General features: G+C 44.5%; 1 protein-coding gene across 1 annotated transcript in view; it reads left to right on the top strand.

Moving 5' to 3' along the window:
- Positions 1-25775, top strand: part of LOC135550601 (neurite extension and migration factor-like) — a 39810-nt gene that overhangs the window by 5569 nt on the left and 8466 nt on the right. The window lies entirely within an intron of this gene.

Genomic DNA, 25775 nt, shown 5'->3' with positions numbered 1-25775 from the left:
GTACTTTACAGGGAATCTTTACCAATTCCATGTAGAGATTATGCTGAAGAGACCAAATACTTCTCATCTTCTCCTCTTCGTCACTGTGCCATTGAATCTATGTAATTATGTAAGCACACCATCACACCTAATATAAGTTAGAAAATGTTCTGTAGCATTTTGGGCCTCTTGGTTCATCAGTATTTAGTTCTATAGGTAGAGCACTGAGCAGTAATAGATTATAACACTCCAAAATATCCAAGATCTTCTGAGACTAGGTGGTTTGATAGGATATGAAAATGGAACTGAAAAGTAATTTAGTTATTTTCAGTTATCAAAATCTAAACCTCTAGCTTCACACATTCTGTTCTTTCCTCTCTGCATCCACTGAGCTTTTGACCCCCAGCCACTCTCTCCCTTTCTCTCTCTCTCTTTCACACACACACACACACACACACACACACACACACACACACACACACACACACACACACACACACACACACACACACACACACACACACACACACACACACACACACACCAGCTCTTTGGCTCCTCACTGGCATTTGGGCTGAGTGACAGAGCAGCCCATCGGTACAGTAATTGGTATTCAGAGGGGCAGCTGGGATGCACGCCTCGCAGACAGAGGGGGAATTTAGTGAGTCAATACACTGCTTCATTAGAGCTGTGAGTCACCACGCCATGCTTCAATTGTTTGTATTTGTCCAAGAGAAACCAATGCCTCCTCCCATGCAACCTGACTAACCCCATGCTAACCTCAGATTGGTGGTTAACTGGTCCCCTACTCATTTTTTACCCAATAATATATTTACTGTGGTACAGAGATTGAGATGTGGCGTCAATATGCTAACAGTCACACATTCACACCAGAGTTGTATGTTCATCGGTGTATTGTATTGGCCAGAATGGCAGTTTATCCACTTGTCTCAGGACAAATCTCCTTCTGAGGCCTTAATCCTTGAGTCTAGGATGATATTTAATCTCTTCTAACAAATATATTTCATTCATCCTAATATTTTCATATTTTAACAATCCAAGCTACTGGGTGTTGAATATGTTAGCATATGATTATATCAGAAGATAAAGTGGGAGTATTCGGCTTCAGGACACACATTGAAATGATTGAAGTGTGACCTGACCTCTGTATTGTGTTTTTTCAGCATACTTATTTCTCTGGTTATTGAACTTGGGAATCAAACCTCAGCACTGTCAACCAATTGTGTATTGTACACAACACTATCTGAAATATCATTTCTTCCTTGTTACTTATGGTATGCGCTAGAGCAAGCCAGATGGCTTATTATCATTTCACTGCTTTTATTTGTTCAATTATTGGATTTTTTTGTGCACTGGTATGCAAAATACATTATTAATCAACAAGATTAACAAAGTAAACTGGTTTTAAGACCTGTGGAATAGTACAGTAACACAGAATCAGTGTGCAATTTCTGCACACGCCATTAGTACAATCTTGTGTGTGTTCCACCCCTTTACTCTCATGTAAACTCAAAATATTTCCCTTATGTGGCGTCTCTTTCGGATTTTCTTGGTCCGAATCTCATATCCTAACCCATACATGGAGAGGTTGCTCTTTTGTTTGCTTTCTCCTGACCAGAAATACACTGTTCTCGTCATACGTAGTGGATAGGTACAATGGTTCCCATCCCAGGGACTACGAAGGATAAACTGTAGGGCAGGGGTGTTAAACTCATTATGCCACAGGGGCTGCATTCGGTCTTGACAAAATCAGAAAAAAATAGTCCTCTATTAATAGTTTCATAGCTTCCATTTTGGTGATTATTAGCGAACTGGATCCAGTCCAGACACTGTATGAATTTAGTCATTTAAAAGTATATTGAAACCACCCGCGGGCCAGATTGTTTGACACCCCTCCTGTAAGGAAATGAACCCTCTGTGTCAACGGGCCTTGATTTGCATGCCGATACATGTTTATTTCTAGGATCAGTAAAGGGTCAAAGAAAGTAGTATACAGTGCATTTGGAAAGTATTCAGACTCCTTCCCTTTTTCCACATTTTGTTACGTTACAGCCTTATTCTAAAATGGATTAAAAAAAATAAAAAATCCTCACCAATCTACACACAATACCCCATAATGACACAGCGAAACATAACTCGTTGCTATGAGACTCGAAATTGAGCTCAGGCGCATCCTGTTTCCATTGATCATCCTTGAGATGTTTCTACAACTTGATTGGAGTCCACCTGTGGTAAATTCAACTGATTGGACATGATTTGGAAAGGCACACACCTGTCTATATAAGGTCCCACAGTTGACAGTGCAAGTCAGAGCAAAAACCAAGCCATGAGGTCAAAGGAATTGTCCGGAGAGCTCAGAGACAGAATTGTGTCAAGGCACAAATGTACCAAAAAATGGCTACAGCACACTGGCCTCCATCATTCTTAAATGGAAGAAGTTTGGAATCACCAAGACTCAACCTAGAGCAGGCCGCCCAGCCATACTGAGCAATAGGGGGAGAAGTACCTTGGTCAGGGAGGTGACAACGAACCCGATGGTCACTCTGACAGAGCTCCAGATTTCCTCTGTGGAATTAGGAGAACCTTCCAGAAGGACAACCATCTCTGCAGCACTCCACCAATCAGGCCAGACCGAAGCATGCTTGGAGTTTGCCAAAAGGCACTTAAAGACTCTCAGAGCATGAGAAACAAGATTTTCTGTTCTGATGAAACCAAGATTGAACTCTTTTACCTGAATGCCAAGCGTCACGTCTGGAGGAAACCTGGCACCATCCCTACGGTGAAACATGGTGGTGGCAGCATCATGCTGTGGGGATGTTTTTCAGGTGCAGGGACTGGGAGACTAGTCAGGATTGAGGGAAAGTACAGAGAGATCCTTGATGAAAACCTGTTCCAGAGCTCTGGACCTCAGACTAGAGGTTGACCGATTATGATTTTTCAACGCCGATACCGATAGCGGTTATTGGAGGACCAAAAAAGCCGATACCGATTAATCGGACAATTTATAATTTTTTTATTTGTAATAATGACAATTACAACAGTGCAAGATTGAATCCCCCGAGCTGACAAGGTGAACATCTGTCGTTCTGCCCCTGAACAAGGCAGTTAACCCACCGTTCCTAGGCCGTCATTGAAAATAAGAATGTGTTCTTAACTGACTTGCCTAGTTAAATAAAGGTATAAAAAAAATTTTTTTTTTAAATTGGCAAATCGGCGCCCAAAAATACAGATTTCCGATTGTTATGAAAACTTGAAATCGGCCCTAATTAATCGGCCATTCCGATTAATCGGTCGACCTCTACCTCAGACTGGGGTGAAGGTTCACCTTCCAACAGGACAATGATCCTAAGCACACCGCCAAGACAACGCAGGAGTGGCTTTGGGACAAGTCTCTGAATGCCCTTGAGTGGCCCAGCCAGAGCCCTGACTTGAACCCAATCAAACATTTCTGGAGAGACCTGAAAATAGCTGTGCAGCGACGCTCTCCATCCAACCTGACAGAGCTTGAGAGGATATACAGAGAAGAATGGAAGAAACTCCTCAAATACAGGTGTGCCAAGCTTGTAGTGTCCACATACAAGAAGACTCAAGGCTGTAATCACTGCCAAAGGTTCTTCAACAAAGTACTGAGTAAAGGGTCTGAATACTTATGTAAATGTTATAGTTCCATTTTTTATTTATATACATTTGCTAAAATGTCTAAAAAACAGTTTTTGCTTTGATATTATTGGGTACTGTGTGTAGATTGACGAGGGAAAAAAACAATTGAATCAATTTTAAAATAAGGCTCTAGCATAACAAAATGTGGAAAAAGTAAAGTGGACTGAATACTTTCCGAATGCCCTGTCCGTTTTCATCTCACGTGAAAGTAATTATACTTTAGCTAAAGTCCTTTTCACATGGCCTTTTATTCCTTTTCAGATATTAGTCCTTTTCACATCGCCAGAAAACATGTTTCGAACACTCAACTACACAGTAAAGATACACTCTAAACTGAATGGAGTGGGAAGTTGATTTGTTATAGACGTCTCACTGTGTGGAGTTGTTTTTATTTCCATCATTTGCAACATCAGGCACCCCAGAATGAAGTCTTTGTGCTTCATAATGGAAAAGTTATCACATTTGTGACTAAAATGAAGAACTCATTTCAAAAGCCCTGGGATGGGGGTCTTTGCATGTTAATGAGCAGATTGAGCTTTTGCTCACTGGCGTATCACGCAGCACCCTCAAAGCAGGGGGCCAAGGGGCTCATGGAGCCCACAACCCCCCCACCCTACCCCGTCCTGGAGGTCGCCCCGCCTTCCCCAGATAGGATTTGAACATGTCATAAGCCATGGCAAGAATGTTTAGATATGAACATGTGATTATTATTTGACCCTGCTGATCATCTATGAACGTTTGAACATCTTTAAGAACAATCTGGCCTTAATGATCACCGGCACAGCCAGAAGAGGACTGGCCACTCCTCAGAGCCTGGTTCCTCTCCAGGTTTATACCTAAGTACCGACCTTTCTAGGGAGTTTTTCCCAGCCACCGTGCTTCTACAGCTGCATTGCTTGCTGTTTGGGGTTTGAAGTTGGTTTCTGTATTAGCACTTTGACATCTGCTGATGAAAAATTCACTTTATAAATGCATTTGATTGAATTTGATTGAAAACTGCACATTTCCCTCTCTGTCCCATTGCAAAATGTGTAGAATAGCATGAGATTTGCTATAAAACTGTACATGTTTCTCTCTGCCCCATGGTAGTATGTGTAGAATTGCAGGAAAATAGTTTTAAAACTGCAACATTTTCTCTCAGCCTTAAGGCAAAATGTGTAGAATAGCATGAGATTAGCTACAAAGGTGGGCTTGCTCAGACCTTACAGGGGGCCATGCGAAACTGTAGACTTTTGTTACAGTCACAATTGTTTTCCTTCTTTCGTCCTCTGGTTTGATTTGAAATAAAATGATAATCATACGCACGATGACAAATAAGTTATGACAATGGAGGAAAAAGATATGCAGTCACCAGCAATTCTGTTTATGATTGTTTTTTAGTGGCGGTTTTTGCACTGAAAATTTGGGAGGAATATAATACATTTCTTCAATGATGTACAAAATGTACACAACATGTATGAAGGCCTAAATAATATACTCTATTAGATTAAACTCTAATAATGCATCCGGTATATTTCATAGGAGGTGAACATAACTGCTCATTTGTCTTTTGAGCTGCTTCATGATTTGGAGTGAAACAGAAGAGGAAGCTGATGGGAGAATGAACGAAGGGCTGGTCAGCCAGCAATGTTGACAGTTCTATTCAAAACACTATTTAACACCCCAAACTGGTCAGAGGGATAACGAATGGCACTGTTCCACAGTGTGTGTAGTAGTAGGTTTGTTGTTTGTGTATGCTGGAGGTATTATTGACTGTAATAAGGAAGAGCTTCTTGTTTACTGCAGAACCTCCTCTCATCATGGGTATATAGTCCTTCCCAGTTCCCAGCTAAAGGAATAAGGAGAAAACATGTTCTATTGTCAGGTCTCCAGTTCTAACCAGGACATCTCCTATATGGGCTGTATTGTGCAATCGGCATGCAACCCCTCTGCTTCTCTGTTCTAAAGCCCCCCTTTCTGTCACACTCCCCCCACCCTCCTTACCCGCCCCACTCTGTTTGAGATGTGGCCTGTGTGTGTAAGTGGAGGGGGTTGTATGGGTGCAGAGAGAGGAGAGACTGAATCACAATTAGCTCGAGTTTTCGCCTCTTAATAGAGCAGCACAAATGGGCCAAAGAGGCTTGTACTACAAAAGACGCCAGAGACGGGAAAAACAGGACCAGAAAATGTCACATTCTGTGGATTCGCTAGTTGAACATATTTGTTATTTACAACAAAATATAAAATAAATGTAGCACCCTTGGATAACATGGATTGCTCCATATGTTCTCTCTATATATTATTGTCTAAAAGGCAGAAATAATAGATGCTATGATTCAAGCCCTGGTCTGTCTCGGTGACTCCACTTGGAAACATTGAGAGAAATCCAGAATCATGAGTCATGCCGCAAACTGTAGCCATTATAATTGCTTATTGAACCAGATGAGAGCCGAGGCTTTTAAGGTCTCGGCTTTACAGCCAAGTTAAATGCAGTCAGTATGTTACTTATGTCACCTTTGCTTCATTATGTTTTGTGGAGAAAAATGAATGGCTGAAAACCAAATAATTTTGTTTACAAGGTTGTTGTTGCTATGATCTCCGGCCCCTCTTGTTGGGTTCTCTCAAGGACTACATTACGTTGACATTCTTCTGACTCTCTTTTTAGTTCCACATTCCACGCGTTGTTCAGCATAAATCCTTTCTCTATACTTGTAAATGACTCTACATAAGAGGTTGAGTCACGTGGGCGGCAGGTAGCCTAGCAGTTAAGAGCTTTGGGCCAGTAACCGAAAGGTTGCTGGTTCGAGTCCCCGAGCTGACAAGGTGGGTGAAAAAACTGCCATTCTGCCCTTGAGCAAGGCAGTTAAACCCCATCAACAACTGCTCCTCGGGTGCAGCCCCTTGCACCTCTCTGATTCAGAGGAGTTGGGTTAAATGCAGAAGGAACATTTCAGTTGAATGCAGTCAGTTGTGCAACTGACTAGGTTTTTCCTGTATTTTATTTAAATTTTATTTAACCTTTATTTAACTAGTATTGCAGGGCTTGGTCTCTGACTGTCACTTGGAATAGTGTAATAGCAATTCATAGCTATTACACTCTTACCTTCACACTATCACTATTGATATCAGAATAAGAATGGTATGATGAAATGAAATGATAATAATAATAATAATAATGAAATGATCGTTACAAATGTCAACGTTTTAGCGTGTTGGCCAATCCATCCAATCATCACTGCACATGCTCCTATGCTCTTAGCCAACCCTACGTTATCTAGGTCATTTGGCTTGCTTTGTCTTGTGTTCATTCTCCTAAAGTGAGATAAATGTGGACCACCATGCAGGTAGTTTCAAGCTGAGTTGCTGAGATGTTTTCAGATGTGGTCCCTCTCTTTTGTTCCCTATGACTGTGCTCTGTTCTGAACGAGTCGGCCATGTGGAGTTCCCGATCTGTCACTTAGGGTCCCATATGCAGTCAGTCTGCCACAGCAGTTCTTGCCAGACACGAGGAACGTTTTGAATAGATGCAATGCTGTCTGGTCATACAGGGGGATGGGTAGTTGAAATAGCCATATACAAATTCGGGATCTTAATTTGATCAGTTTTGTCACAGGTGTAAAAGGTTACTGTAGGCTATTGTTTGTGTGAGATCTAATGAGAGAAAGAGAACGGCAAGTTTTCATTGAATTTATGGAAATCTATAAGCGCAGGAAAATTCTTTGCTGCAACCGATATTATATCTGTACATGAGCTATTCCTGGAGCTAGAATTGAGACCAAAATACCTATCGTATTGGGATGACCATCATCATCTTGGAGTATAACTTGAATGAGTTTGAGTAATTTATTTCAACATATCTCAACATACTATACATTCATAAAATGATTATCTGCTATATTTAACGATTGATGGGGTGTTGAAAGTACTAAAGTGACCCATTGTCTTGTTTTGAAGTTTTTTAAACAGAGGGAAACTGGTGTATTGGATTAACTGAAATGCATGTATTTGATTTTGTTTGCAAATGTATGCCCTGTGCTGTGTTTTCCTTCCATATGTCAGTGGGTGAATTGACAGTTGAGGGTGGATGCAGTTAACTTCACTGTTAAGACCTTCTCATTTATTTTTTTGTGTTGCTTTGTTTCTGCTGGGTAGGCAATTGGCAAGCTTTCCAAGTCTAGTGCACCATGCTTGGAGGGGGCGGGGGTGTCTATTGGAGAGCCAAGTCTTTACTTCCAGCAGAAGATAGAGGGCAAAATATAGTCTGTCAGGATTTAAATTTGCTTCAATTGTCACCAAATCATATCGACTAGCCTACATCCCATTCCCAAGCAACCTTTTCTGACGTCTCTCAGGATATTTCATCCAGTATTCATTTGAGGGCTCTTAAATGACTTCATGTCTCAGAATTAGCTCTACAATTCTATGAAGTTTGAATCCAGCAAATCTCTCAGTTTGAGCCAGTTGCAGCGTTGGTATTTCCCCAGGAGAATACACAATCACAAGTGGAATTGGATGTTTTTCAGAACTGTTAAAGAACGGTGCAGATGCAAAGTTTGGTAACAGAATGACGGCACAAACAGTCATTCTGTTACCAAACGTTGCATCTTCACTGTTCTTCAAGTAAATGTGGTTTTGTAAAATGTTTAGTGGAAATTGTTAAAATTTGTCCTTGTGCATAGAGTTGAATGGTTTGTTTAACTTTGTAGTCATAGCTTTTTGTTTGGTATACATTTTAAAGTGGAGAATCTTAGCCTCAGTATCACTCTTACTGTGGAATTGCCCTAATTTATGATGTCAAACCGTGCATACAGTAGCTAGCAGACAGACAAAGTACACTACATGACCAAAAGTATGTGGGCATCTACTCAAGAAACATCTCATTCCAAAATCATGGGCATTAATCTGGAATTGGTTCCCCCCCCCCCCCCCTTTGCTGCTATAACAGCCTCCACTCTTTTGGGAAGGCTTTCCACTAGATGTTGGAACTGAAGGTCGACCGGATCCAATCTTGCAACCTTACAGTTAACTAGTCCAACGCAATAACGACCTGCCTCTCTCTCGTTGCACTCCACAATGAGGCTAAGTTGCTAGCTAGCATTAAATTTATCTTGTAAAAAACAATCATAATCACTAGTTAACTACACATGGTTGATGATATTACTAGCGTGTCCTGCGTTGCATATAATCTGATTGAGCATACAAGTATTTTAAGTATCTGACTGAGCGGTGGTAGGAAGAAGCAGGCGCGTAAACATTCATTCAAACAGCACTTTCGTGCGTTTTGCCAGCAGCTCTTCGTTGTGCGTCAAGCATTGCGCTGTTTATGACTTCAAACCTATCAACTCCCGAGATGAGGCTGGTGTAACCGAAGTGAAATGGCTAGCTAGTTAGCGCGCGCTAACTAGAGGGACGGAAGCTATACTGTTTCACTGGCAATACTAAAGTGCCTATAAGAACCAAATCAAAATCAAATCAAATTTATTTGTCACATACACATGGTTAGCAGATGTTAATGCGAGTGTAGCGAAATGCTTGTGCTTCTAGTTCCGACAATGCAGTAATAACCAACAAGTAATTTAACTAACAATTCCAAAACTACTGTCTTATACACACAAGTGTCAGGGGATAAAGAATATGTACATAGAGATATATGAATGAGTGTTGGTACAGAGCAGCATAGGCAAGATACAGTAGATGGTATCGAGTACAGTATATACATATCAGATGAGTATGTAAACAAAGTGGCATAGTTAAAGTGGCTAGTGATACATGTATTACATAAAGATGCAGTAGATTATATAGAGTACAGTATATACGTATACGAATAATGTAGGGTATGTAAACATTATATTAGGTAGCATTGTTTAAAGTGGCTAGTGATATATTTTACATAATTTCCCATCAATTCCCATTATTAAAGTGGCTGGAGTTGAGTCAGTGTGTTGGCAGCAGCCACTCAATGTTAGTGGTTGCTGTTTAACAGTCTGATGGCCTTGAGATAGAAGCTGTTTTTCAGTCTCTCGGTCCCAGCTTTGATGCACCTGTACTGACCTCGCCTTCTGGATGAAAGCGGTGTGAACAGGCAGTGGCTCGGGTGGTTGATGTCCTTGATGATCTTTATGACCTTCCTGTAACATCGGGTGGTGTAGGTGTCCTGGAGGGCAGGTAGTTTGCCCCCGGTGATGCGTTGTGCAGACCTCACTACCCTCTGGAGAGCCTTACGGTTGTGGGCGGAGCAGTTGCCGTACCAGGCGTGCGTGGCCACGCAGTCGTGGGTGAACAGGGAGTACAGGAGAGGGCTCAGAACGCACCCTTGTGGGGCCCCAGTGTTGAGGATCAGCGGGGTGGAGATGTTGTTGCCTACCCTCACCACCTGGGGGCGGCCCGTCAGGAAGTCCAGTACCCAGTTGCACAGGGCGGGGTCGAGACCCAGGGTCTCAAGCTTGATGACGAGCTTGGAGGGTACTATGGTGTTAAATGCCGAGCTGTAGTCGATGAACAGCATTCTCACATAGGTATTCCTCTTGTCCAGATGGGTTAGGGCAGTGTGCAGTGTGGTTGAGATTGCATCATCTGTGGACCTATTTGGGCGGTAAGCAAATTGGAGTGGGTCTAGGGTGTCAGGTTGTGTGGAGGTGATATGGTCCTTGACTAGTCTCTCAAAGCACTTCATGATGACGGAAGTGAGTGCTACAGGGCGGTAGTCGTTTAGCTCAGTTACCTTAGCTTTCTTGGGAACAGGAACAATGGTGGCCCTCTTGAAGCATGTGGGAACAGCAGACTGGGATAGTGATTGATTGAATATGTCCGTAAACACACCAGCCAGCTGGTCTGCGCATGCTATGAGGGCGCGGCTGGGGATGCCGTCTGGGCCTGCAGCCTTGCGAGGGTTAACACGTTTAAATGTTTTACTCACCTCGGCTGCAGTGAAGGAGAGTCCGCATGTTTTCGTTGCAGGCCGTGTCAGTGGCACTGTATTGTCCTCAAAGCGGGCAAAAAAGTTATTTAGTCTGCCTGGGAGCAAGACATCCTGGTCCGTGGCTGGGCTGGTTTTCTTTTTGTAATCCGTGATTGACTGTAGACCCTGCCACATACCTCTTGTGTCTGAGCCGTTGAATTGAGATTCTACTTTGTCTCTATACTGACGCTTAGCTTGTTTGATTGCCTTGCGGAGGGAATAGCTGCACTGTTTGTATTCGGTCATGTTTCCAGTCACCTTGTCCTGATTAAAAGCAGTGGTTCGCGCTTTCAGTTTCACGCGAATGCTGCCATCAATCCACGGTTTCTGGTTTGGGATGTTTTAATCGTTGCTATGGGAACGTCATCTTCAACGCACATTCTAATGAACTCGCACACCGAATCAGCGTATTCGTCAATGTTGTTGTCTGACGCAATACGAAACATATCCCAGTCCACGTGATGGAAGCAGTCTTGGAGTGTGGAATCAGATTGGTCGGACCAGCGTTGGATAGACCTCAGCGTGGGAGCTTCTTGTTTTAGTTTCTGTCTGTAGGCAGGGATCAACAAAATGGAGTCGTGGTCAGCTTTTCCGAAAGGAGGGCGGGGCAGGGCCTTATATGCGTCGCGGAAGTTAGAATAACAATGATCCAAGGTTTTGCCAGCCCTGGTTGCGCAATCGATATGCTGATACAATGTAGGGAGTCTTGTTTTCAAATTAGCCTTGTTAATATCCCCAGCTACAATGGATGCAGCCTCAGGATGTATGGATTCCAGTTTGCAAAGAGTCAAATAAAGTTCGTTCAGAGCCATCGATGTGTCTGCTTGGGGGGGAATATATACGGCTGTGATTATAATCGAAGAGAATTCTCTTGGTAGATAATGCGGTCGACATTTGATTGTGAGGAATTCTAAATCAGGTGAACAGAAGGATTTGAGTTCCTGTATGTTTCTGTGATCACACCACATCTCGTTAGCCATAAGGCATACGCCCCCGCCCCTCTTCTTACCAGAAAGATGTTTGTTTCTGTTGGCGCGATGCGTGGAGAAACCAGCTGGCTGCACCGACTCCGATAGCATCTCTCCAGTGAGCCATGTTTCCATGAAGCAAAAAACGTTACAGTCTCTGATGTCCCTCTGGAATGCTACCCTTGCTCGGATTTCATCAACCTTGTTGTCAAGAGACTGGACATTGGCGAGAAGAATGCTAGGGAGTGGTGCACGATGTGCTCGTCTCCGGAGTCTGACCAGAAGACCGCCTCGTTTCCCTCTTTTACGAAGTCGTTTTTTTGGGTCACCCGCTGGGATCCATTCCGTTGTCCTGGGTGAAAGGCAGAACACAGGATCCGCTTTGCGAAAGTCATATTCTTGGTCGTACTGATGGTGAGTTGACGCTGCTCTTATATTCAGTAGTTCTTCTCGACGGTATGTAATGAAACCTAAGATAACCTGGGATACTAATGTAAGAAATAACACGTAAAAAAAAACTGCATAGTTTCCTAGGAACGCAAAGCGAGGCGGCCATCTCTGTCGGCGCCGGAAACAACAATAGTCAAAGGTTAATGAAATACAAATGGTATAGAGGGAAATAGTCCTATAATTCCTATAATAACTACAACCTAAAACTTCATACCTGGGAATATTGAAGACTCATGTTAAAAGGAACCACCAGCTTTCATATGTTCTCATGTTCTGAGCAAGGAACTGAAACGTTAGCTTTCTTACATAGCACATATTGCACTTTTACTTTCTTCTCCAACACTTTTTGCATTATTTAAACCAAATTGAACATGTTTCATTATTTACTTGAGGCTAAATTGATTTTATTGATGTATTATATTAAGTTAAAACAAGTGTTCATTCAGTATTGTTGTTGTAATTGTCATTATTACAAAATAATAAATAAAATCGTCCGATTAATCGGTATCGGCTTTTTTGGTCCTCCAATAATCGGTATTGGCGTTTAAAAATCATAATTGGTCGACCTCTAGTTGGAACATTGCTGCGGGGACTTGCTTCCATTCAGCCACGAGCATTGGCTGGCCCTCGCTTCATACTCGTCACCAAACCCACTGGCTCCATGTCATCTACAAGACCCTGCTAGGTAAAGTCCCCCCTTATCTCAGCTCGCTGGTCACCATAGCATCTCCCACCTGTAGCACACGCTCCAGCAGGTATATCTCTCTAGTCACCCCCAAAACCAATTATTTCTTTGGCCGCCTCTCCTTCCAGTTCTCTGCTGCCAATGACTGGAATGAACTACAAAAATCTCTGAAACTGGAAACACTTATCTCCCTCACTAGCTTTAAGCACCAACTGTCTGAGCAGCTCACAGATTACTGCACCTGTACATAGCCCACCTATAATTTAGCCCAAACAACTACCTCTTTCCCTACTGTATTTAATTTATTTATTTATTTTGCTCCTTTGCACCCCATTATTTTTATTTCTACTTTGCACATTCTTCCATTGCAAATCTACCATTCCAGTGTTTTACTTGCTATATTGTATTTACTTTGCCACCATGACCTTTTTTTGCCTTTACCTCCCTTATCTCACCTCATTTGCTCACATCGTATATAGACTTGTTTATACTGTATTATTGACTGTATGTTTGTTTTACTCCATATGTAACTCTGTGTCGTTGTATGTGTCGAACTGCTTTGCTTTATCTTGGCCAGGTCGCAATTGTAAATTAGAACTTGTTCTCAACTTGCCTACCTGGTTAAATAAAGGTGAAATTAAAAATAAATTAAAAATTAGTGAGGTCGGGCAGTGATGCCTGGCTCGCAGTCGGCATTCCAATTCATCCCAAAGGTGTTCGATGAAGTTGCGGTCGGGGCTCTGTTCAGGCCAGTCATATTCTTCCACACCGATATCGACAAACCATTTCTGTATGGACCTTGCTTTGTGCAAGGGGCATTGTCATGCCGAAACTGGAAAGGGCCTTCCCCAAACTGTTGCCACCAAATTGGAAGCACAGAATCGTCTAGAATGTCATTGTATGCTGTAGCGTTAAGATTTCCCTTCACTGGAACTAAAGGGCCTAGCTGGAATCATGAAAACAGTCCCAGACCATTATTCCTCCTCCACCAAACTGTTTTTTAAAATGTATTATTTTACTTGTACCCCTTTTTCTCTCTAATTTCGTGTTATCCAAGTTACAGTCTTGTTTCATCGCTGCAACTCCTGTACGGACTTGGGAGAGGCAAAGGTCGAGAGCGTCCTCCGACAACACGACCCAGCCAAGCCGCCACAGGAGTCGCTAGAGTGCGATGGGACAAGGACATCCCTGCCGGCCAAACCCTCCCCTAGGCTGGACAACACTGGGCCAATTGTGCGCCGACCCATGGGTCTCCCGGTCACGGCCGTCTGCGACAGAGCCTGGACTTGAATTAGGATCTCTAGTGGTACAGCTAGCAACAGCAGTGCAGTGCCTCTGACCACTGCCCCACTCGGGAGGCCCCCTCCACCAAACTTTACAGTTGGCACTATGCATTTGGGAAGGTAGCATTCACCTGGCATCCGCCAAACCCAGATTCGTCTGTCGGAATGGCAGATGGTGAAGCGTGATTCATCACTCCAGAGAACGTGTTTCCACTGCTCCAGAGTCAAATGACGGCAAGCTTTACACCACTCCAGCCAACGCATGGCATTATGCACGGTGACCTTAAGCAAGTGTGCGGCTGCTCGGCCATGGAAACCCATTTTATGAAGCTTCTGACGAACAGTTCTCGTGCTGACATTACTTCCAGGCATTTTGGAACCCGGTAGTGAGTGTTGCAACTGAGGACAGACAATTTTTACACGCTACGCGCTTCAGCACTAGGTGATCCCATTCTGTGAGCTTGTATGGCCTACCACTTCGTGGCTGAGCCATTGTTTCTCCTAGACATATCAAATTCACAATAACAGCACTTAAAGTTGACCGGGGCAGCTCTAGCAGGGCAGAAATGTGACGAACGGTTTTGTTGGAAAGGTGGTATCCTATGACAGTGCATTGTTGAAAGACAGTGAGCTCTTCAGGAAGGCCATTCTTGTCTATGGAGATTACATGGCTGTGTGTTTGATTTTATACACCTGTCAGCAACGGATGTGGCTGAAATATATAGTGTATGTTCACTAACCCTGCGTTCATAGCCAAGTGGGAAGGTGGTATTTACCACATACAATGCATTTAAAAAAAATATTATACAAAAAAGAAAATTGACTTCTATGCCCCTCCATCTGTTAATTACTAGTGGGAAACGTGTCTATCATCCCTGAACTCCGACTTCTTCCACATGTTGACCTCTGATGTTATTTACTGAGAAATTACCTTGAGAACAGAATTTTCGGCAGTTAAATGTAACAATAAAACATTACATTAGTTTTTTAACACTATAATTTGTTTGCAAAGCATGATAGATGTATTTTTATTTTATGGTTGACACAGCTTGGCAATTGCTATTCACAAGAAGCATTGCCTGATGTGAACCATGCCTCTAACAAAAGAGATCTCAGAAGACCTAAGATTAATAATTGTTAACTTGCATAAATCTGGAAAGGGTTACAAAAGTATCTCTAAAAGCCTTGATGTTCATCAGTCCATGGTAAGACAAATTGTCTATAAATGGAGAAAGTTCAGCACTGTTGCTACTCTCCCTAGGAGTGGCCGTCCTGCAAAGATGACTGCAAGAGCACAGCGCAGAATGCTCAATGAGATTAAGACGAATCATAGTGTCAGCAAAAAACTTACAGAAATCTCTGGAACATGCTAACATCTCTGTTGACGAGTCTACGATATGTAAAACACTAAACGAGAATGATGTTCATGTGAGGACACCACGGAAGAAGCCACTGCTCGCACAAAAAACACTGCTGCACGTTTGAAGTTAGCAAAAGAGCACCTGGATGTTCCACAGCACTACTGGCAAAATATTCTTTGGACAGATTAAAGTAAAGTTGAGTTGTTTGGAAGGAAGGAACACAACACTATGTGTGGAGAAAAAAAGGCACAGCACACCAACATCAAAACCTCATCCCAACTGTAAAGTATGGTGAAGGGAGCATTATGGTTTGAAGCTGTTTTGCTGCCTCAGGGCCTGGACAGCTTGCTATCATCGACGGAAACATTTATTCCCAAGTTTATCAAGACATTTTGCAGGAGAATCTGTTCGCCAATTGAAGCTCAACAGAAGTTGGGTGATGCAACAGGACAACGACCCACAACACAAAAGTAAATCAACAACAGAATGGCTTCAACAGAAGAAAATATGCCTTCTGGAGTGGCCCAGTCAGAGTCCTGACCACAACCCGATTGAGATGCTGTGGTATGATCTCAAGGGAGCGAATCACACCAGACATCCCAAGAATATTGCTGAACTGAAACAGTTTTGTAAAGAGGACTGGTCCAAAATTCCTCCTGACCGTTGTGCAGGTCTGACCCGAAACGACAGAAAACGTTTGGTTGAGGTTATTGCTGCCAAAGGAGGGTCAATCAGTTATTAAAACCAAGGGTTCACTGATACTTTTCCCTCTTTGCACTATGAATGTTTACATGGTGTGTTCAATAAAGACATGGAAACGTATAATTGTTTGTGTGTTATTAGTTCAAGCAGACTGTGTTTGTCTATTGTTGTGACTTAGATGAAGATCAGATCAAGTGTTATGACCAGTTTATGCAGAAGTCCAGGTAATTCCGAAGGGTTTACAAACGTTTTCTTGCCACTGTATTATCTGACTACTGTTCCTTAGTAATTTAGACAAATTGGAAGGGCAATGATTATCATTTGAAACGTATTTTGGTTGGGTATTGGACACTATTATTGAGACACTTTGGAAATCAGAAGCAGATACAGGTAGGTGGATTTAACCCCAGTCTCCAGTGGGGCATGGTATTTCTGACTTGAGTGTTACCACTACACCACAGCTCTGCACAGGCAATGATTATTCTGAACACTGGAAATTCTTTCTCTGTAAAATATGTATCACAATGATCCGTTGTCAGCTCCTATATTGAGAGGCTGGTGTTTCAGGTTTCAGGATATGACAGCTAGAAAACAATGGTTGTGTCCCAAGTGTTTCAAGTCAGCAAAATGAGGGATCAAGGGGGTCATACTAAATGGTTATAAAGTAGCTGATGTTTTGTGTTCGTAGTACTCAAGTGTATTCAGCCAGGGAAGTCTTGTTCGGTCCGTATGTGGGTAGTGTTCCCTCCTCTCCAGCTCTCTGTGGAGTTTTGTTCTATTCTATTCTGTTTTATTTTTTCTTGTGTTTATGCCTTGGTTGTGGAATCACTCGGGAAGTCTTTCATATCCCCACTCTGCGCTGCCCTGGCGGCTGTCAGTGTAATAGTATGTGAGATGGATTATGGGGTTATTTCCCTGCAGTGAAAAAACTATTGTTGCATCAGTCAGTCAGTCAGCGCCTTCCCAGACTAGCCTCTTAGTACACTGGAGTTAAGCTTTGTCAGGATGCCCTCCTGCACCAGAATTATGAATCACTTCTACCTCCCACCTTCAGCTATACGTGCTATACAGTGTACAAACACACACAGACGCACTCTCACAGACAAATGTGTAGGCCCTATATACAGGTAGTACTCTATGTGGGACTGTCATTTTGAGTCTGTGCGAGTAATCAATCCATCATGCAAAATTGATTACATGAATCAGGATATGATGCAAGACAGAAGGAAAACCGGCAGATATGGTCGTCTGTATGCTCAAAGTAATGTTCTTGGTAGGGGTAACGGTTCCGTAACCACAGACGCTGTGAGACAGGGAAGCAAGTACAGGGTGGGGATTTAATAATAAATTGACATGAAACTAAACAAGACCAGAGTCTGGACAGGAGAAACAAAACAACATCAATGCAGACACGGGAATGAAACTGAGGAATTTACAGATATAGGGGAGGCAATCAATGACGTGATGGAGTCCAGGTGAGTCCGATGAAGCGCTGGTGCGTGTAACGATGGTGACAGGTGTGCGTAATGATGAGCAGCCTGGCGACCTCGAGCGCCAGAGAGGGGGAGCGGGGACGGACGTGACAGTACCCCCTTCTAGGGACGCCACCTGGCATCCTACCTGGGTGAGCCTGCCGGGCCAGCCGAGGTGCGGGAGCCTGAAGAGCCAGCTAAGGCATCCCTGGTGGCTTCGGCAATGGCACCTGGACCCGATGTCACCAAAACAAATTATAATAACTCCCTGATGCTTCCAATTGTGGTGTCTGCATTCTGTAACGGTTCTGTAACCACAGACGCTGGGAGACGGGAAGCAAGTACAGGGTGGGGATTTAATAATAAATAGACATGAAACAAAACAAAAACAGCGTATGGACAAGAGAAACAAAACAACATCAATGCAGACACGGGAATGAAACTGGGGAAGTGACAGATATAGGGTAGGCAATCAATGATTTGATGGAGTCCAGGTGAGTCCGATGAAGCACTGGTGTGCGTAACGATGATGACAGGTGTGCGTAATGATGATGACAGGTGTGCGTAACGATGATGACAGGTGTGCCTAATGATGAGCAGCCTGGCGACCTCGAGCGCCAGAGAGGGGGAGCGGGGACGGACGTGACAGGTAGGGATAATACTAATAAATAACTCATAAAATGCATAAAACATCATTTCATCCTCAGTACCTCCAGTTTCAGTTCCTCCTCTTCATCACCACAGGTTTTCCACCTCTGCAACCTACCTCTTTACTCTGTATTTACTCCTTTCTTCTAAGCCGCTTGTGGCCAGTCACAATAAAGTGCTGTTATAGGTTTACAGATTAGAGCTTCTCTTATCAGGATTTATATTAGCTGCTTTGATATGAAATACAGCAGCTCCCCATTGGCCTTGATACCCCTCTTGATATGTATGGAAGGTTGATATGTATGGAGGTTATTACAGGTTCTTAAAAGTCTTCACTGCTGTTTGCTATTTACTGTAAATGTTTTTTCCCTTTATCATGGAATCTGCTGTCTATCTGCAGGGTGATACCTTTTCTCTGTTCATTACAGAAATTAGACTAATACATCAGTAAAATACGCTAATGTTGCTATGAATTAAAACGCTAAACTATTGAAACAGCTTCTAAATTTAAGTCATGAACAACGATGGTAACAATTCATGAAAAAATAGATACAGTTACATATCTGGATATTATTTTGGGGATATATCATATCTTACCATTTTGACAATATTGATAATATTATTTTTGCGCTGGTTGGCTGTACCTGCACCAACAATCCAGTATTTGTCCTTCATTGCTTATCCTCCAGATTATTTTTAAATAGGGAGCACATTTTTTTCAGCAGTTTTATTTCCATGACTGTGTCACGGATCCCTCTGGAACTTTCATTGCGCACACCTGGCCCCTATTCCCACTGATTGTATTTGTATATATGTGCCCTTTGGTTTCCATTGAGCTGTCGATTATTGATACAATGTCCGTTGGTTCGTGTGAGTATCTGTGCTGTGTGTTTTGGATTTCGTACCATTGTGGATTGCGCAGATGATTACGGGTCTCGTCCCGTGTGTTAATCATTGTGCCCTTGTGTTATTTATTTGAGGTACTCCTTGCTCTTTTGTTTGGGTTTCAACCTTGTGTGTTGTATACATGTTTGTTTGGTCTTCTTCCCCGTGCCCTTGCATGGCACGCCTTAATTTGGGTGTAATAAAAAAACCTATTACGCATTCCTGCGCCTGTCTCCCGAATCGTACATACCGACGTGACAGACTGATCAAAACTCGTTTGCAGCAGACATATGGAGAGCAATATGTTTGAAACATCAAATCATATTAAAAATCACAGTATCGAATCGCAATACATACTGTAAAATTGTGAGAATCGCAATACATATCGTATCGGCAACTATGTATCGCTATAATATCGTATGGTGAGGTCCCTGGCATTTCCCAGCCCTAGTATGCATCCATTATTAATTAAGTGCCTACAGCCTCTCATACACTTACTCTACTGTATGTGTCCTCAAGTAAATTAAACCAATAAGCAACATTTCAGGAGATGTGTTTTTATTCCCTTGCTCAGCAGCTAAGAACACACTGTTTTTCCAAATTTTGCTCAATATGGCTTCAAACAAAGGAATGAGTGCATGCAGAGTGCAGTATGATGTAATATAGTCAAATATACAGTAACTATGCAGTGGTTGACGTAGTTCTCTATAGGATTTTGAAAGTTGAATTATTGAAGACATCATTTTCTATAACATCATCATACCTCTGCAATGGTGTACTGCTATGCCCCACTACAAACCCATACTGTAGTGTTTCATTATTTTAAGTGGATCTGGTCAATCATACGTTATGTTTGCTATGCTGTAGCCCAGCACCACCAGTTGGCTGATTTCTGGTTCATCTAAAATTGTGATTTCAGTGTTTCTCTGGGAATTCAGTTGTTCCTCCTGAGAAGAAAGACTCAGTGTCACATATACTCCCATTTAGAGCCCTGATTGCAGCAGATGGATCAGGTGATGTGGATGTGGACTGAAAGTGAATCTCCTGCATTAGCAGTGATCCCTTCTGTTTAATCACCTCAGAGCCTCTGGGCCAGTGGCCCGCACTCTGAGCAGAGAGAAAGCTCTGATAACCTGGGCCTCTTAGAAATAACATCATTTCATTTCATATGATGGGATGTGTTTTCCTTTTCTCTGCATACAGAAATGGAAAAAAATAAATTGAATGTGCCTCACAAGGGTCTGATAACCACAGATGCTACCCCATGCCAGTAATGGATTCAAGTCTGGCAGTTATACTTTCACGCATTTGTCATCTTGGGCCCGCCAGGTGTTGTTTTTAGTTGTAAAAAGATGCTGAGCATCTCCCACTGAATAATTTTTCATGTCTCTGCAAACTCTCTCCCTATACTACTATGTTTCCAATGGTCCCTCTATGCAGTGCTGAGATTCAACAATTCTAATGTTAAGATTTTCAAACGGCTTACCAATGGCTCATACTGACTAGAGTCTTCCCAGTAAAATTACTGCACAGTGGTAGACACAGACCCATGGCCAGGTTAACACACAGATCCATGGCCAGGTTAACACACAGACCCATGGCCAGGTTATCACACAGACCCATGGCCAGGTTAACATACAGACCCATGGTCAGGTTATCACAGAGAGCCAGGTTAGGTTACCACAGACAGAGGCCCAGGTTAATGACACAGAGAGCCAGGCCAGGTTAACACAGACAGAGGCCCAGGTTAATGACACAGAGAGCCAGACCAGGTTAACACAGACAGAGGCCCAGGTTAATGACACAGAGAACCACAGACCCATGGCTCAGGTTATGACACACAGACCCATGGCCAGGTTAACACACAGACCCATGGTCAGGTTATCACAGAGAGCCAGGCCAGGTTAACACAGACAGAGGCCCAGGTTAATGACACAGAGCCACATTGAGAGAACCAGGCCAGGTTAACACAGACAGAGGCCCAGGTTAATGACACAGAGAGCCAGGCCAGGTTAACACAGACAGAGGCCCAGGTTAATGACACAGAGAGCCAGGCCAGGTTAACACACAGACCCATGGCCAGGTTAACACACAGATCCATGGCCAGGTTAACACACAGACCCATGGCCAGGTTAACACACAGACCCATGGTCAGGGTAACACACAGACCCATGGTCAGGTTATCACACAGAGAGCCATGCCAGCCAGGTTAACACAGACAGGGGCCCAGGTTAATGACACAGAGAGCCAGGCCAGGTTAACACAGACAGAGGCCCAGGTTAATGACACAGAGAGCCAGGCCAGGTTAACACAGACAGAGGCCCAGGTTAATGACACAGAGAGCCAGGCCAGGTTAACCACAGACAGAGGCCCAGGTTAATGACACAGAGAGCCAGGCCAGGTTAACACAGACAGAGGCCCAGGTTAATGACACAGAGAGCCAGGCCAGGTTAACACAGACAGAGGCCCAGGTTAATGACACAGAGAACCAGGCCAGGTTAACACAGACAGAGGCCTAGGTTAATGACACAGAGAGCCAGGCCAGGTTAACAAGAACAGAGGCCCAGGTTAAGGACACAGAGACCCAGGCCAGGTTAACACAGACAGAGGCCCAGGTTAATGACACAGAGAGCCAGGCCAGGTTAACACAGACAGAGGCCTAGGTTAATGACAGAGAACAGGCCAGGTTAACACAGACAGAGGCCTAGGTTAATGACACAGAGAGCCAGGCCAGGTTAACAAGAACAGAGGCCCAGGTTAAGGACACAGAGACCCAGGCCAGGTTAACATAGACAGAGGCCCAGGTCAATGACACAGAGAGCCAGGCCAGGTTAACACAGACAGAGGCCCAGGTTAATGACACAGAGAGCCAGGCCAGGTTAACACAGACAGAGGCCTAAGTTAATGACACAGAGAGGCAGGCTAGGTTAATGACACAGAGAGCCAGCCAGGTTAACACAGACAGAGGCCCAGGTTAATGACACAGAGAGCCAGGCCAGGTTAACACAGACAGAGGCCCAGGTTAATGACACAGAGAGCCAGGCCACAGACAGAGGCCCAGGTTAATGACACAGAGAGCCAGCCAGGTTAACACGGACAGAGGCCCAGGTTAATGACACAGAGAGCCAGGCCAGGTTAACACAGACAGAGGCCCAGGTTAATGACACAGAGAGCCAGGCCAGGTTAACACAGACAGAGGCCCAGGTTAATGACACAGAGAGCCAGGCCAGGTTAACACAGACAGAGGCCCAGGTTAATGACACAGAGAGCCAGGCCAGGTTAACACAGACATGGCCCAGGTTAATGACACACAGACCCATGGCCAGGTTAACACAGACAGACCCATGGTAAGGTTATCACAGAGAGCCAGGCCAGGTTAACACAGACAGAGGCCCAGGTTAATGACACAGAGAGCCAGGCCAGGTTAACACAGACAGAGGCCCAGGTTAATGACACAGAGAGCCAGGCCAGGTTAACACAGACAGAGGCCCAGGTTAATGACACGGAGAGCCAGGCCAGGTTAACACAGACAGAGGCCCAGGTTAATGACACAGAGAACCAGGCCAGGTTAACACAGACAGAGGCCTAGGTTAATGACACAGAGAGCCAGGCCAGGTTAACACAGACAGAGGCCCAGGTTAATGACACAGAGAGCCAGCCAGGTTAACACGGACAGAGGCCCAGGTTAATGACACAGAGACCCAGGCCAGGTTAACACAGACAGAGGCCCAGGTTAATGACATGGAGAGCCAGGCCAGGTTAACACAGACAGAGGCCCAGGTTAATGACACAGAGAACCAGGCCAGGTTAACACAGACAGAGGCCCAGGTTAATGACACAGAGAGCCAGCCAGGTTAACACGGACAGAGGCCCAGGTTAATGACACAGAGACCCAGGCCAGGTTAACACAGACAGAGGCCCAGGTCAATGACACAGAGAGCCAGGCCAGGTTAACACAGACAGAGGCCTAAGTTAATGACACAGAGAGGCAGGCTAGGTTAATGACACAGAGAGCCAGCCAGGTTAACACAGACAGAGGCCCAGGTTAATGACACAGAGAGCCAGGCCAGGTTAACACAGACAGAGGCCCAGGTTAATGACACAGAGAGCCAGGCCAGGTTAACACAGACAGAGGCCCAGGTTAATGACACAGAGAGCCAGGCCAGGTTAACACAGACAGAGGCCCAGGTTAATGACACAGAGAGCCAGGCCAGGTTAACACAGACAGAGGCCCAGGTTAATGACACAGAGAACCAGGCCAGGTTAACACAGACAGCCAGGCCTAAGTTACACAGACACATGGAGGGCAGACCCATGGTTAATGACACAGAGAGCCAGCCAGGTTAACACAGACAGAGGCCCAGGTTAATGACACAGAGAGCCAGGCCAGGTTAACACAGACAGAGGCCCAGGTTAATGACACAGAGAGCCAGGCCAGGTTAACACAGACAGAGGCCCAGGTTAATGACACAGAGAGCCAGGCCAGGTTAACACAGACAGAGGCCCAGGTTAATGACACAGAGAGCCAGACCAGGTTAACACAGACAGAGGCCCAGGTTAATGACACAGAGAACCAGGCCAGGTTAACACAGACAGAGGCTCAGGTTAATGACACAGAGAGCCAGGCCAGGTTAACACACAGACCCATGGCCAGGTTAACACACAGACCCATGGTCAGGTTATCACAGAGAGCCAGGCCAGGTTAACACAGACAGAGGCCCAGGTTAAAACATTTAGAGAACCAGGCCAGGTTAACACAGACAGAGGCCCAGGTTAATGACACAGAGAGCCAGGCCAGGTTAACACAGACAGAGGCCCAGGTTAATGACACAGAGAGCCAGGGCAGGTTAACACACAGACCCATGGCCAGGTTAACACACAGATCCATGGTCAGGTTAACACACAGACCCATGGTCAGGGTAACACACAGACCCATGGTCAGGTTATCACAGAGAGCCATGCCAGGTTAACACAGACAGGGGCCCAGGTTAATGACACAGAGAGCCAGGCCAGGTTAACACAGACAGAGGCCCAGGTTAATGACACAGAGAGCCAGGCCAGGTTAACACAGACAGAGGCCCAGGTTAATGACACAGAGAGCCAGGCCAGGTTAACACAGACAGAGGCTCAGGTTAATGACACAGAGAGCCAGGCCAGGTTAACACACAGACCCATGGCCAGGTTAACACACAGACCCATGGTCAGGTTAACACACAGACCCATGGTCAGGTTATCACAGAAAGCCAGGCCAGGTTAACACAGACAGAGGCCCAGGTTAAAACATTTAGAGAACCAGGCCAGGTTAACACAGACAGAGGCCCAGGTTATTGACATAGAGAGCCAGGGCAGGTTAACACAGACAGAGGCCCAGGTTAATGACACAGAGAGCCAGGCCAGGTTAACAGACACAGATCCATGGTCAGGTTAACACACAGACCCATGGTCAGGGTAACACACAGACCCAGGTTATGGCCATGCCAGGTTAATGACACAGAGAGCCAGGCCAGGTTAACACAGACAGAGGCCCAGGTTAATGACACAGAGAGCCAGGCCAGGTTAACACAGACAGAGGCCCAGGTTAATGACACAGAGAGCCAGGCCAGGTTAACACAGACAGAGGCCCAGGTTAAGGACACAGAGAGCCAGCCAGGTTAACACAGACAGAGGCCAGGTTAATGACACGGAGAGCCAGGCCAGGTTAACACAGACAGAGACCCAGGTTATCACAGAGAGCCAGGCCAGGTTAACACAGACAGAGGCCCTGGTTAATGACACAGAGAGCCAGGCCAGGTTAACACAGACAGAGGCCCAGGTTAAAACATTTAGAGAACCAGGCCAGGTTAACACAGACAGAGGCCCAGGTTAATGACACAGAGAGCCAGGCCAGGTTAACACAGACAGAGACCCAGGTTAATGACACGGAGAGCCAGGCCAGGTTAACACAGACAGAGGCCTAGGTTAATGACACAGAGAGCCAGGCTCAGGTTAATGACACAGAGAGCCAGCCAGGTTAACCCAGACAGAGGCCCAGGTTAATGACACAGAGAGCCAGGCCAGGTTAACACAGACAGAGGCCCAGGTTAATGACACAGAGAGCCAGGCCACAGACAGAGGCCTAGGTCAATGACACAGCGAGCCAGGCCAGGTTAACATAGACAGAGGCCTAGGTTAATGACACAGAGAGCCAGGCCAGGTTATCAGTATCTTTCTAGCTGGCAGTGAGTCAGCACTGCGCTGGCAGAGAGTCTTGTTTCATGCGGCTCACAAACCTTTGTCGCAAATTGCCTCCAGGAGAAACAACATGGCTTAATAATGTGTTAAATTGGACATGATCGTTGGACATAGGGCTAATTTTATGCAACCTCTTATTGCTTCTTCTCCATCTCCATTAATCTGGCCATTTGTTTTTTCTCCCTGGCTGCAAGAAAAGGGATAGTGGGAGGAGGACGGGGAGTTTGAGAGCGTGAACAAGAGAGTTAGAGAGCTAGTTAGAGAACAGAAATAAGATTTTTTGGGGCATGATTTTATACAATTGTTACTTCTGACATTTGCTTAGAATATTTCTCATTCAGCAAGGATGTTATTGAGGAGTTTTGAGATTTGAGAAACACTTAAAGCGATCAACAAAAGGCCAGGAGGATGTGCCTGCAATTTGCATGCAGACTGAGGCTCAGGTGTTTAAAAGCCTACTAGATACAGTATAAGGCTGTCTCCTATAATGGTG

The sequence above is a fragment of the Oncorhynchus masou genome, chromosome 12 (assembly GCF_036934945.1).
Source record: "Oncorhynchus masou masou isolate Uvic2021 chromosome 12, UVic_Omas_1.1, whole genome shotgun sequence".
NCBI classification, from domain to species: domain Eukaryota; kingdom Metazoa; phylum Chordata; class Actinopteri; order Salmoniformes; family Salmonidae; genus Oncorhynchus; species Oncorhynchus masou.
The sequence above is the reverse complement of the archived record's forward strand: the minus strand, read 5'-3'. Positions and strand labels throughout refer to the sequence as shown.